Consider the following 10949-nt stretch of genomic DNA (forward strand, 5'->3'; position numbering starts at 1 on the left):
ATGAGTTGATTTCGGTCGAAATCGGTATAAAGATCGCCAGAATCGGATGCACGGTTTGCAAATGGCAAACAAAACAATAATGGCACTATTCTGCGATTAACAGCACGATGCCATCTAGAATGCAACAAGACACTAAGCTACTGCACTCTAACATAGCACCAAAGCACATGGCAGTGATCCACTCAAGATGCTTGACAAAATATGAACACTGAACTATGGCTAAATCACACAATAGCATGCTCAAACAAGCATGGCAAAGGAGCAAAAGATATCAGGTTCACAAACTTGTGAAAATAACATGTTAGGATTTAACATCAGGAAGCAATGTTTAGAGCAAGATAACAACATGCTACATGAACATATCATGGAAAAGCAAGGCATGGAATGAAACTAATCAAAGCATATAACAAAAGTCCCTTACTGACCATAAGCCAAAAAGGATCAGAAGATACAATGGCACCCATGTAAACATAGCAAGTTTCGTTAATAGATTCAGACTTAGCAGAAAACTGGACATGGCAAAAACAGAGTTACGTAGGCATGTTTGCGAGCTCGATGCACTCACCATAAGGCATTGCATGACAAACTAAGCATACACCCAGCAAGAAGACATGATCAAGAAGCTAACCATGGCAGGAAAAATCTCATAGCATGCAAGGATCAACTACAACAACCTCGGCAAAATTGAATAACATGTAAACAATCTGGCAGGAACATTTTATAGCAAAAATAAATCAAGATTGAGTCATGATAGGGGACTCCATAATTGCAAACAAAGACATGGATGGACAGAACATAACAATATCTCAAAATTATCCTTACTGAACATGCTCAAAAGAGGCATGGATCACTCTGTAGCAACATGAATACATGGCATAAAAATAACATCAGGGAAATGACTTAGAAGAATTCTAAGTCCCTGAAATCAGCAACATCACGAGAGCTACTTTTCATGCTTGTGCTAGTCACCACATTAATCACAAAAATACATGGCATACACCCATGTAAAGATGGCATGGCATAGCCCAAAACACATGTAGGGCTCAAGTTCATAGGAGGCACACATTAAACATGGCAAAAATGACAAATGTCCATAATCTGTTAAGAAACAGAAACTAACATTTTATAGCACTCTTGCAAAAACATTTTAGGCATCAAGATGGACTCAAACAAGCATGGTGCAATGGGATGAAATGAAGAGCACATCCAGGCAAACAATTTGATATATCACACGCGCAAAACGGAGCTACGGATGCAAAGTTATGATACGATGAACATAGCTAAAAATGTTAGGGACTTGGGAAGAAAACGGGGTAAACCCTAAGTTTTGGATCTGGATCTGGTGACATGCTTCCCGAGGATCGACGGGGCATGTAACGCCCCGGTAGTTAAGCTACAGTAACCACACACTAATGGTGGCATGTCATCACATTAAATGTCTAAACCTCACTTTGATCCAAACCGAATTCAAATTCAAATTGAAAAGAAAGTCAAATTATTATTTTTGCAATCGGTAAAACAAAAATGTTCGCTGGGTTGCAATAATTCACTAACTAATTTTCATAAATAATCCAATATTATCTGGAATATTAAGTTGCCCCTAACCTATTTAAAATAGTGCCTAAAACAACCTTTTTAATCCATTTCTATTTAAGCAAAATTCTAATGAGTTTAGTTAAGCTCCAAACTTTGTGTGGCATTCACAAATATTACGTAGTAATTGTATGGCAAGTTTCATATATAACAAAAATCATTTGATGGCCTAACCTAATACCAAATAGGATCTGAAAATGCAAAGAAAAGTGAACGAAGCAGGCCTAAACTAAGGTGCCACTGGGCCATAAGTGGCCACACGGCCCAGCCCACCAAAACCTTCCCCTAGCTCCCGCTACAGGAACAGAGGATTTGCGTGGTGCACATCCACGACGGCAATGGCCGTGGATGCCCTCCACGTCGCCTCCCTGGGCTTATAACTACGTCTACCGAAACCCTAGCCCCCACCTCAGTCAGCCCCTCCTGGATCCCCCTTCGCCCCACTCCTCATCTGCTTGTTTTCGAGCTCGAAAGCTCTGCGGTCACCATTGTCTCGCCCTTGTTACCGCGGCTACTGTCCTCTCCGTCCCTCAGGAGCACGTCCAGGAGGTCTGTCGCAGCCGTCTTCGTCCATTCAGGGGACCAACTCAAGCCGGGATGCCCCTCCTCAACGCTTGCATCGTCTTCCTCCGTCTCGGCCGTCGCATCCAGCGTCACCATTGTCGCTCCTCCGAGTCGCCCTGTCTCCCTGACCTTGCCGTCGCGCTCTCGGTGAGAAAATCCTCCGGATCCCCTTCCCCCACCTCGATCCGTTCGCTATTTGCCGTCCCCGAGCACACCCGAGCTCCCCTATACGCGTACGTGTGCGCCACACTACTGCTCCTTGCTGCTGTCGCGCTGCTCGTGCTTTGCTGTCGCCTCCCGGTGCCTGCCGCCGCTGCTCTGGCTCCACTGCTACTTGGCTGATGCTGCTGCTCCACCACAGGTCGCCTGCTGCCGCCGCTGCCTACTGCGTCGCTGCTCCTCCTCCCGTCGCACGCACTAGCTGGCTGGGCTGCCCCCGCATGCGCCGCGCTATGCTCGCCCACCCCTGGAGAGCCCCGCACTCGGACGCTGCGCGCCCGTGCGCCTGCATGCGCGCGAGCACATCTGGGCCTTGCCGCCGTGCCTCTGGCCGGCCGGCAAGTTTAGGCCTAATGGCCACTGCTACTTGGGCTCTGTCCCCGGTTAATTAGAGTAGGCCTAATTAACTTAGCCCATAACCTCCCACTCTTAAAAAAACACACTCTTTGGCATAACATGTGTCTATTACATGCGGGCCCCATTGCTAAATAGAAGATTAAATCAATCTGTTATTTAGATGACTCCATGACATGTACAGGACCCATTCACACTGTTCACCTTTGACCAGTCAACGCTAACTGGGTTGTTGACTTTGACCCTAGCCCACTGTCAGCCTCTAGTACAGCATTGGGTGCACTGGACCGGGTGCACCTAGCCTTTTTCTTTTATTTTATTCGAAATTAAATAAATTCCAGAATTTCAGAGAAGGATTTAAAACTTGAAATATTAATAGAAAATAAATCGTAAGTCAGATGAAAATACTTTCTACATGAAAGTTGCTCAGAACGACGAGACGAATCCGGATACGCAGTCTGTTCGCCCGCCACACATCCCTAGCGTAGCAAACCTGCAGCATTTCACCTCTGGTTCATCTGTCCGAAATCGCGAAGCACCGGAAATACTTTCCCGGATGTTTCCCCCCCTTCGCCGGAATCACCTATCCCTGCGTTAGATCACCTCTAGCACCGTGTTTGTCGTGTTATGTTTTGATTGCTCTGTTATTTATTGTGTCCCCCCTCTGTTACTTTTTCCGGTAGACCCCGAGACCGCTGCCGGTACCCCTATGATCGACTACGGTATTGACGACCCTTTCTTGCCAGAGCAACCAGGCAAGCCCCCCCTCCCTTGATCACCAGATATTGCCTATTCTTCTCTATACTGCTTGCATTAGAGTAGTGTAGCATGTTACTGCTTTCAGTTAATCCTATATTGTTGCATAGCCTGTCCTTGCTACTACTATTGTTACCTTTACCTGCTATCCTACTGCTTAGTATAGGATGCTAGTGTTCCATCAGTGGCCCTACACTCTTGTCCGTCTACCATGCTATACTACTGGGCCGTGATCACTCGGGAGGTGATCACGGGAATATGTTATATACTTTATATTGTTACATTACTTATGATACTGTTCGAAGATGGGGGCTGAAGGGGCAGGTGGCTCCATCCCGGTAGAGGTGGGCCTGGGTTCCCGACGGCCCCCAACTGTTACTTTGTGGCGGAGCGACAGGGCAGGTGGAGACCACCTAGGAGAGAGGTGGGTCTGGACCTGGTCGGCGTTCGCGGATACTTAACACGCTTAACGAGATCTTGGTATTTGATATGAGTCTGGCTACTGGCCTATATGCACTAACCATCTAAGCGGGGACAGTTATGGGCACTCAACGTCGTGGTATCAGCCGAAGCCTTCGTGACGTCAGCGACTGAGCGGCGCGCGCTGGGTTGGACTGTGTAACGCAACTTCCTTTGTAATGGAGGTTGCTAGGTCTGCTCTCCGGCCGCCCTCGCAACGTGCAGGTGTGCAATGGGCGATGGGCCCAGACCCCTGCGCCATAGGATTTAGACCGGTGTGCTGACCTCTCTGTTCTGCCTAGGTAGGGCTGCGACGTGTTGATCTTCCGAGGCCGAGCATGACCCAGGAAAGTGTGTCCGGCCAAATGGGATCGAGCGTGTTGGGTTATGTGGTGCACCCCTGCAGGGAAGTTAATCTATTCGAATAGTCGTGATCTTCGGTAACAGGACGACTTGGAGTTGTACCTTGACCTTATGACAACTAGAACCGGATACTTAATAAAACACACCCTTCCAAGTGCCAGATACAACCCGGTGGTTGCTCTCTAACAGGGCGACGAGGAGAGGATCGCCGGTTAGGATTATGCTATGCGATGTTACTTGGTGAACTTACCTTCTACTCTCTTCTCCTGCTGCAAGATGGAGGTTACCAGAAGCGTAGTCTTCGAAAGGACTAGCTATCCCCCTATTATTCCGGCATTCTGCAGTTCAGTCCACATATGATACCCTTAATCCATTTGATACCAATGCATACATATGTAGTGTAGCTCCTTGCTTGCGAGTACTTTGGATGAGTACTCACGGTTGCTTTGCTCCCTCTTTTCCCCCTTTCTATACCCGATTGCTGCAACCAGGTGATGGAGCCCAGGAGCCAGATGCCACTGTCGATGACGACTACTACTACTCGGTAGGTGCCTACTACTACGTGCAGCCCGCTGACGACGACCATGAGTAGTTTAAGAGGATCCCAGGCAGGAGGCCTGTGCCTCTTTCGATCTGTATCCCAGTTTGTGCTAGCCTTCTTAAGGCAAACTTGTTTAACTTATGTCTGTACTCAGATATTGTTGCTTCCGCTGACTCGTCTATGATCGAGCTCTTGTATTCGAGCCCTCGAGGCCCCTGGCTTGTAATATGATGCTTGTATGACTAATTTTATTTGTAGAGTTGTGTTGTGATATCTTCCCGTGAGTCACTGATCTTGGCCGTACACGTTTGCGTGTATGATTAGTGTACGGTCAAATCGGGGGCGTCACAAGTTGGTATCCGAGTCGACTGTCTGTAGGAATCCCCCTTCCAACTACTTGGTAGAAGTTGAGTCTAGTCACTGAAAAACTTTTACTAACATGGTTGTGTGGCTTACCGGCCCACGTCGCCATTTGCGGTGGTATTAGGATCTTTTACTCCTCGATCTTTACTTTGGGATTCTGATCTCTCTTCTATTCGGGTTAAATGATTTTTGGAAAATCTAACTTTAGGTTCTCGAAAATACTTCTCCCGGAGAGCCCCTTCAGTCCAGATGATCGCCTGCTGCACCAGAAAATTTTGAAGATACTCTCCGATGTTTCCCCGAGCCCCTTGTGCCCTTCGCCGTTGCAATTCCATACCACCGATAATCCCTATGGAAAGCTACATACACTTGTCGTCCATATCTTCATTTCCAATCTGATCTTGTTATTACAAGATACCCTGAAATACTTCGGATATTCCGAGAATCCTTTGTGTCTGCTACCTTGCAGCTCCTCTTCCTCGTGAATACCCCTACGGATAATTCCTCGCACTTACCGATTATCCGCTCATCCCCAGTTGTTCAGGTGTTTTGCAAAATTCTTCGAAATGCCATTGACTCTTCCGAAATCCTCAGTAGCCTATTGCTCTTGATCTTCTTTACCTGCTTGCATAATGGTTACTTCCATATGTCTAGCAGTATTCATTAAAATACTTTGTGATCGACATTCTAATCTTGTTGATTCAACAGGTGTGTGAATGCACACAATCATCAGTTATTCCCTGAAAATTATCCTTCGGCTCAGACGTTGTTCCGGACATGAGCTGGATCTCGACCAATCAAATTGCCATCGATTGTATCCTTAAGGCTATTCAACTTATCCATCCCTAATCAGAGCATTGCTTCTGATCCCTTGGTTTGGAAATCTTAATTCCTTTTGTATTTGAGCTTGACTTAGTCAGTTGTTTCTATAATTAGATCTCCTTGCATTCTTTCTTCTTCTGGCTGAGTACCGATGCTCACATCAAATCCCTTAGGGTCCGCCAGGTACTTTGTTGGATTTTTTCCAACACCGTCCTTCGTATTCATTAACCTTGTGCACCTTTCCTCAGATACATTTGGTAAATTGTATCCCCTGCTTTTGTCAACCATGCTCTGCTCCCGAGCTTGAGTTATTTACTCCGAAGTTTGTGGTATATATTCCTAGATGCCCCTATGGATTGAACCAACGCCTTCCCTAATCTATGTGAGCCCGGAAGACTTCACGGGCCATACTCATCTGGTATTTCACCAGGTAAAACTTTCAACAACTAATTTCATTTCTAAAACACGAGAAGTGAATGGAAGGTTATACATTGAAGAAGTGGGAGTCGACCTTGAAATTTGTGTTCATGCCGATGGACACGGTGTATATCTTATCATGGAAACTTCTCTTAAATTAATTATTCGCTTGGTATAAGTTCATATCTGAGATTTGGTCTTTTGCAATTGTGGTTTCGACCATATTGTCTTTCTTTGGTCCCATTTCTCGAACGAGTAAAATACTTGCCTTCCCAGATCAGTACGCCAGCCCAACCTCTATTTTGATCCACCTTCGAGTATTCCCCCCTGGTATCTCGAGGATATCACCCCCATTGCACTACATGTTATGAATTTCGGATGAAGTAGTAGCTTTCCCCGTCATAGTCACTCCACGGGTTCTGGGTTGTCGTCAATCGAGAACACCGATTAGTGAATCGAATCAACACTGTGATTTAATACTCCTAGTACTTTGTTGTTGATACATTTAATACTCCATCACGTCACACCTAGCCTGATTGGCTATACCCTTATCGTCCTAAATTTTAACTGTGCTACCTGGTCCTTTTCCCGGAGCACGAATTTCGATGATGAGAAAATCATGCGTCGATCTTCCTCGTCATATCAATTCTCCTCGAACAGCAAACTTGATTTCAAATTTGTGTCGTACCCATGGTTCCAATAACCTTTCGCTTCATCATTCCTTTGACTTGATGTCATCACCGACCGATTACATCTTCATGAAACCTCTCGCCAAATGTGTCGTGATCATCATCAATCTTATGAGCTCTTCTAGGATATCAATCGAAATCATGATGAGAAATACCATCCGTGCCCCTCGATGAATTGTGTTATCATCGACAACTTTATTGCCTTCCCTCCAACACAAACTTGTTCATGTTATGTGTTATACCTTGAGTTCCTTGCTATCCAACATTTGTTCTTCTTTACCTTGGAGTATTACCATCTTTTATATCCAGGATGTCGTGCTTAGCACACCCGGCCGGAGGCCCTATGGTTATAGATTCCTTTTCAGCAAGGTTATCCATTCTTCCATGAGGAAATTGGAACACTTATTCTGTAAGTTGTTCCTGATGGATCCTTAGAGTATCCAAAGTCGGATCTTTACCCAGTGACCATGTCAATGCTATCTCGAAACATGTCTGTGGTACTCCGAATTGCAATAAGAACATTTGAAGCACAATGCTAAATTTTCTTTATCAATTATCCAAACACCGTTGTATGGGTAATGGCATGAAATTTCTCTCCCCTTTCCTAAAGGGTTCTCTACATTATATCCCGTCATGGATATAATGCTCTGCTTGCTCTTGGGAAGGATAAACCCCTAGAATATGTGTTTAAACACATTTTCCTTTCCATTGTTCTGTTTAATCTGATAACCATATTTTCCTTTCTGTTGTTTGGTTTAACCTTTCTTGTGATCTATATGATCTAAGCAATAATAATTCACTGCTTATGTAAACACCTCGGTGTACAACTCTGTCAGTAAGACCGTGTTACTATTGTTGATGACATTCTGGTAGCCACCGATGGACGAGAACTTTGCCTAATGGTCCGCCTCGTTCAACGAGCAGGAAAATGGTTCTCTTTGTCCCTCGCCCTTGGTACCGATGTTGTTGCCGACATAAATGACAGACAATCCTCTGACATGCCTGGCTTACATGATCACGCAAGATGTCACCACCCTTCCTACTTTTAACCCACATGGTGGGCCCATAACCCACAGTTCCACAGGATCGAAACCTGACTCTCCTGTACCCCCTGCTCCCAAGGTTGTTCCTCGCGCATGGCCTCGTAAGTAATTCATGAGCCACCTTCCGAGAGATCATCAATTCTGGTATTAGAGGCAATACTTATTCCCGTAGCTTTGAACCCCTTTCATGCCCTATAACAGGCATCGAACGATTGCCTGCCCGCTCAAAACTTGCCATGATACCTCCTTACATTGCTCTCGATATTTTCTTAAAGTTTCAATTCGAGAGTTACTTTTTGCCACCTTCCCCGATGTTACTGACTAGATAGTCAACCTTGTAGAGGTCCGTTCTCCCGGAAGACCCACCCTTTATTCTTTCGTAAGTACGATGGAATTCCCGAAGGAAGAATGATGATTTCATCACGATGACCTAAAGCAGAGAAATGAAGACATCAATGTAATGGATCGACCTCTTCGAGAAGATCAACCAAGACCGTGAAGAATCGTTAGAGATTGCGTAACCTAGCCTCCCCCCTTACACCACCCCTTCAATCTCGGGACGAGATTTCTTGTAGTGGAGGAGATCTGTAATGCCCCGGTAGTTAAGCTACAGTAACCACATACTAATGGTGGCATGTCATCACATTAAATGTCTAAACCTCACTTTGATCCAAACCGAATTCAAATTCAAATTGAAAAGAAAGTCAAATTATTATTTCTGCAAACGGTAAAACAAAAATGTTCGCTGGGTTGCAATAATTCACTAACTAGTTTTCATAAATAATCCAATATTATCTGGAATATTAAGTTGCCCCTAACCTATTTAAAACAGTGCCTAAAACAGCCTTTTTAATCCATTTCTATTTAAGCAAAATTCTAATGAGTTTAGTTAAGCTCCAAACTTTTTGTGGCTTTCACAAATATTACGTAGTAATTGTATGGCAAGTTTCATATATAAAAAAATCATTTGATGGCCTAACCTAATACAAAATAGGATCTGAAAATGCAAAGAAAAGTGAGCGAAGCGGGCCTAAACTAAGGTGCCACTGGGCCATAAGTGGCCACACGGCCCAGCCCACCAAAACCTTCCCCTAGCTCCCGCTACAGGAACAGAGGATGTGCGTGGCGCACATCCACGACGGCCATGGCTGTGGATGCCCTCCACGTCGCCTCCCTGGGCTTATAACTACGTCTATCGAAACCCTAGCCCCCACCTCGGTCAGCCCCTCCTGGATCCCCCTTCGCCCCACTCCTCATCTGCTTGTTTTTGAGCTCGAAAGCTCTGCGGTCACCATTGTCTCGCCCTTGTTACCGTGGCTACTGTCCTTGCCGTCCCTCAGGAGCACGTCTAGGAGGTCTGCCGCAGCCGTCTTCGTCCATTCAGGGGACCAACTCAAGCCGGGATGCCCCTCCTCAACGCTTGCATCGTCTTCCTCCGTCTCGGCCGTCGCATCTCGCGTCACCATTGCCGCTGCTCCGAGCCGTCCCCTGTCTCCCCGACCTCGCCGTCGCACTCTCGGTGAGCAACTCTTCCAGATCCCCCCTTCCCCCGCCTAGATCCGTTCGCTATTTGCCGTCCCCGAGCACACCCGAGCTCCCCTGTACGCGTACGCGTATGTGTGTGCCATGCTACTGCTCCTTGCCGCTGTCGTGCTGCTCGTGCTTTACTGTCGCCTCCTGGTGCCTGCCGCTGCTGCTCTGGCTTCACTGCTACTTGGCCAACGTTGCTGCTCCGCCGCAGGTCGCTTGCTGCCGCCGCTGCCTACTACGTCGCTGCTCCTCCTCCTGTCATATGCACTGGCTGGCTGGGCCGCCCCCGCATGCGTCGCGCTATGCCCGCCCGCCACTGGTGAGCCCCGCACTCGGTCGCTGCGTGCCCATGCGCCTGCATCCGCGTGAGCACATCTGGGCCTTGCCGCCGTGCCTCTGGCCGGCCGGCAAGTTTAGGCCTAATGGCCACTGCTACTTGGGCTCTGTCCCCGGTTAATTAGAGTAGGCCTAATTAACTTAGCCAAAACCGCCCACTCTTAAAAAACACACTCTTTGGCATAACATGTGTCTATTACATGCGGGCCCCATTGCTAAATAGAAGATTAAATCAATCTGTTATTTAGATGACTCCATGACATGTACAGGACCCATTCACATTGTTCACCTTTGACCAGTCAACGCTAACTGGGTTGTTGACTTTGACCCTGGCCCACTGTCAGCCTCTGGTACAGTGTTGGGTGCACTGGACCGGGTGCACCTAGCCTTTTTCTTTTATTTTATTCGAAATTAAATAAATTCCAGAATTTCAGAAAAGGATTTAAAACTTGAAATATTAATAGAAAATAAACCGTAAGTCAGATGAAAATACTTTCTACATGAAAGTTGATCAGAACGACGAGACGAATCTGGATACGCAGTCCATTCGCCCGCCACACATCCCTAGCATAGCAAACCTGCAACATTTCACCTCCGGTTCATCTGTCCGAAAACGCGAAACACCGGAAATACTTTCCCGGATGTTTCCCCCCTTCGCTGGAATCACCTATCCCTGCGTTAGATCACCTCTAGCACCATGTTTGTCATGTTATGTTTTGATTCCTCTGTTATTTATTGTGTTCCCCCTCTGTTACTTTTTCCGGTAGACCCCGACACCGCAGCCGGTACCCCTGTGATCGACTACAGTGTTGACGACCCCTTCTTGCCAGAGCAACCAGGCAAGCCCCCCCTTGATCACCAGATATCGCCTATTCTTCTCTATACTGCTTGCATTAGAGT

This window comes from Triticum dicoccoides, chromosome 7A (assembly GCF_002162155.2).
Source record: "Triticum dicoccoides isolate Atlit2015 ecotype Zavitan chromosome 7A, WEW_v2.0, whole genome shotgun sequence".
NCBI lineage: Eukaryota > Viridiplantae > Streptophyta > Magnoliopsida > Poales > Poaceae > Triticum > Triticum dicoccoides.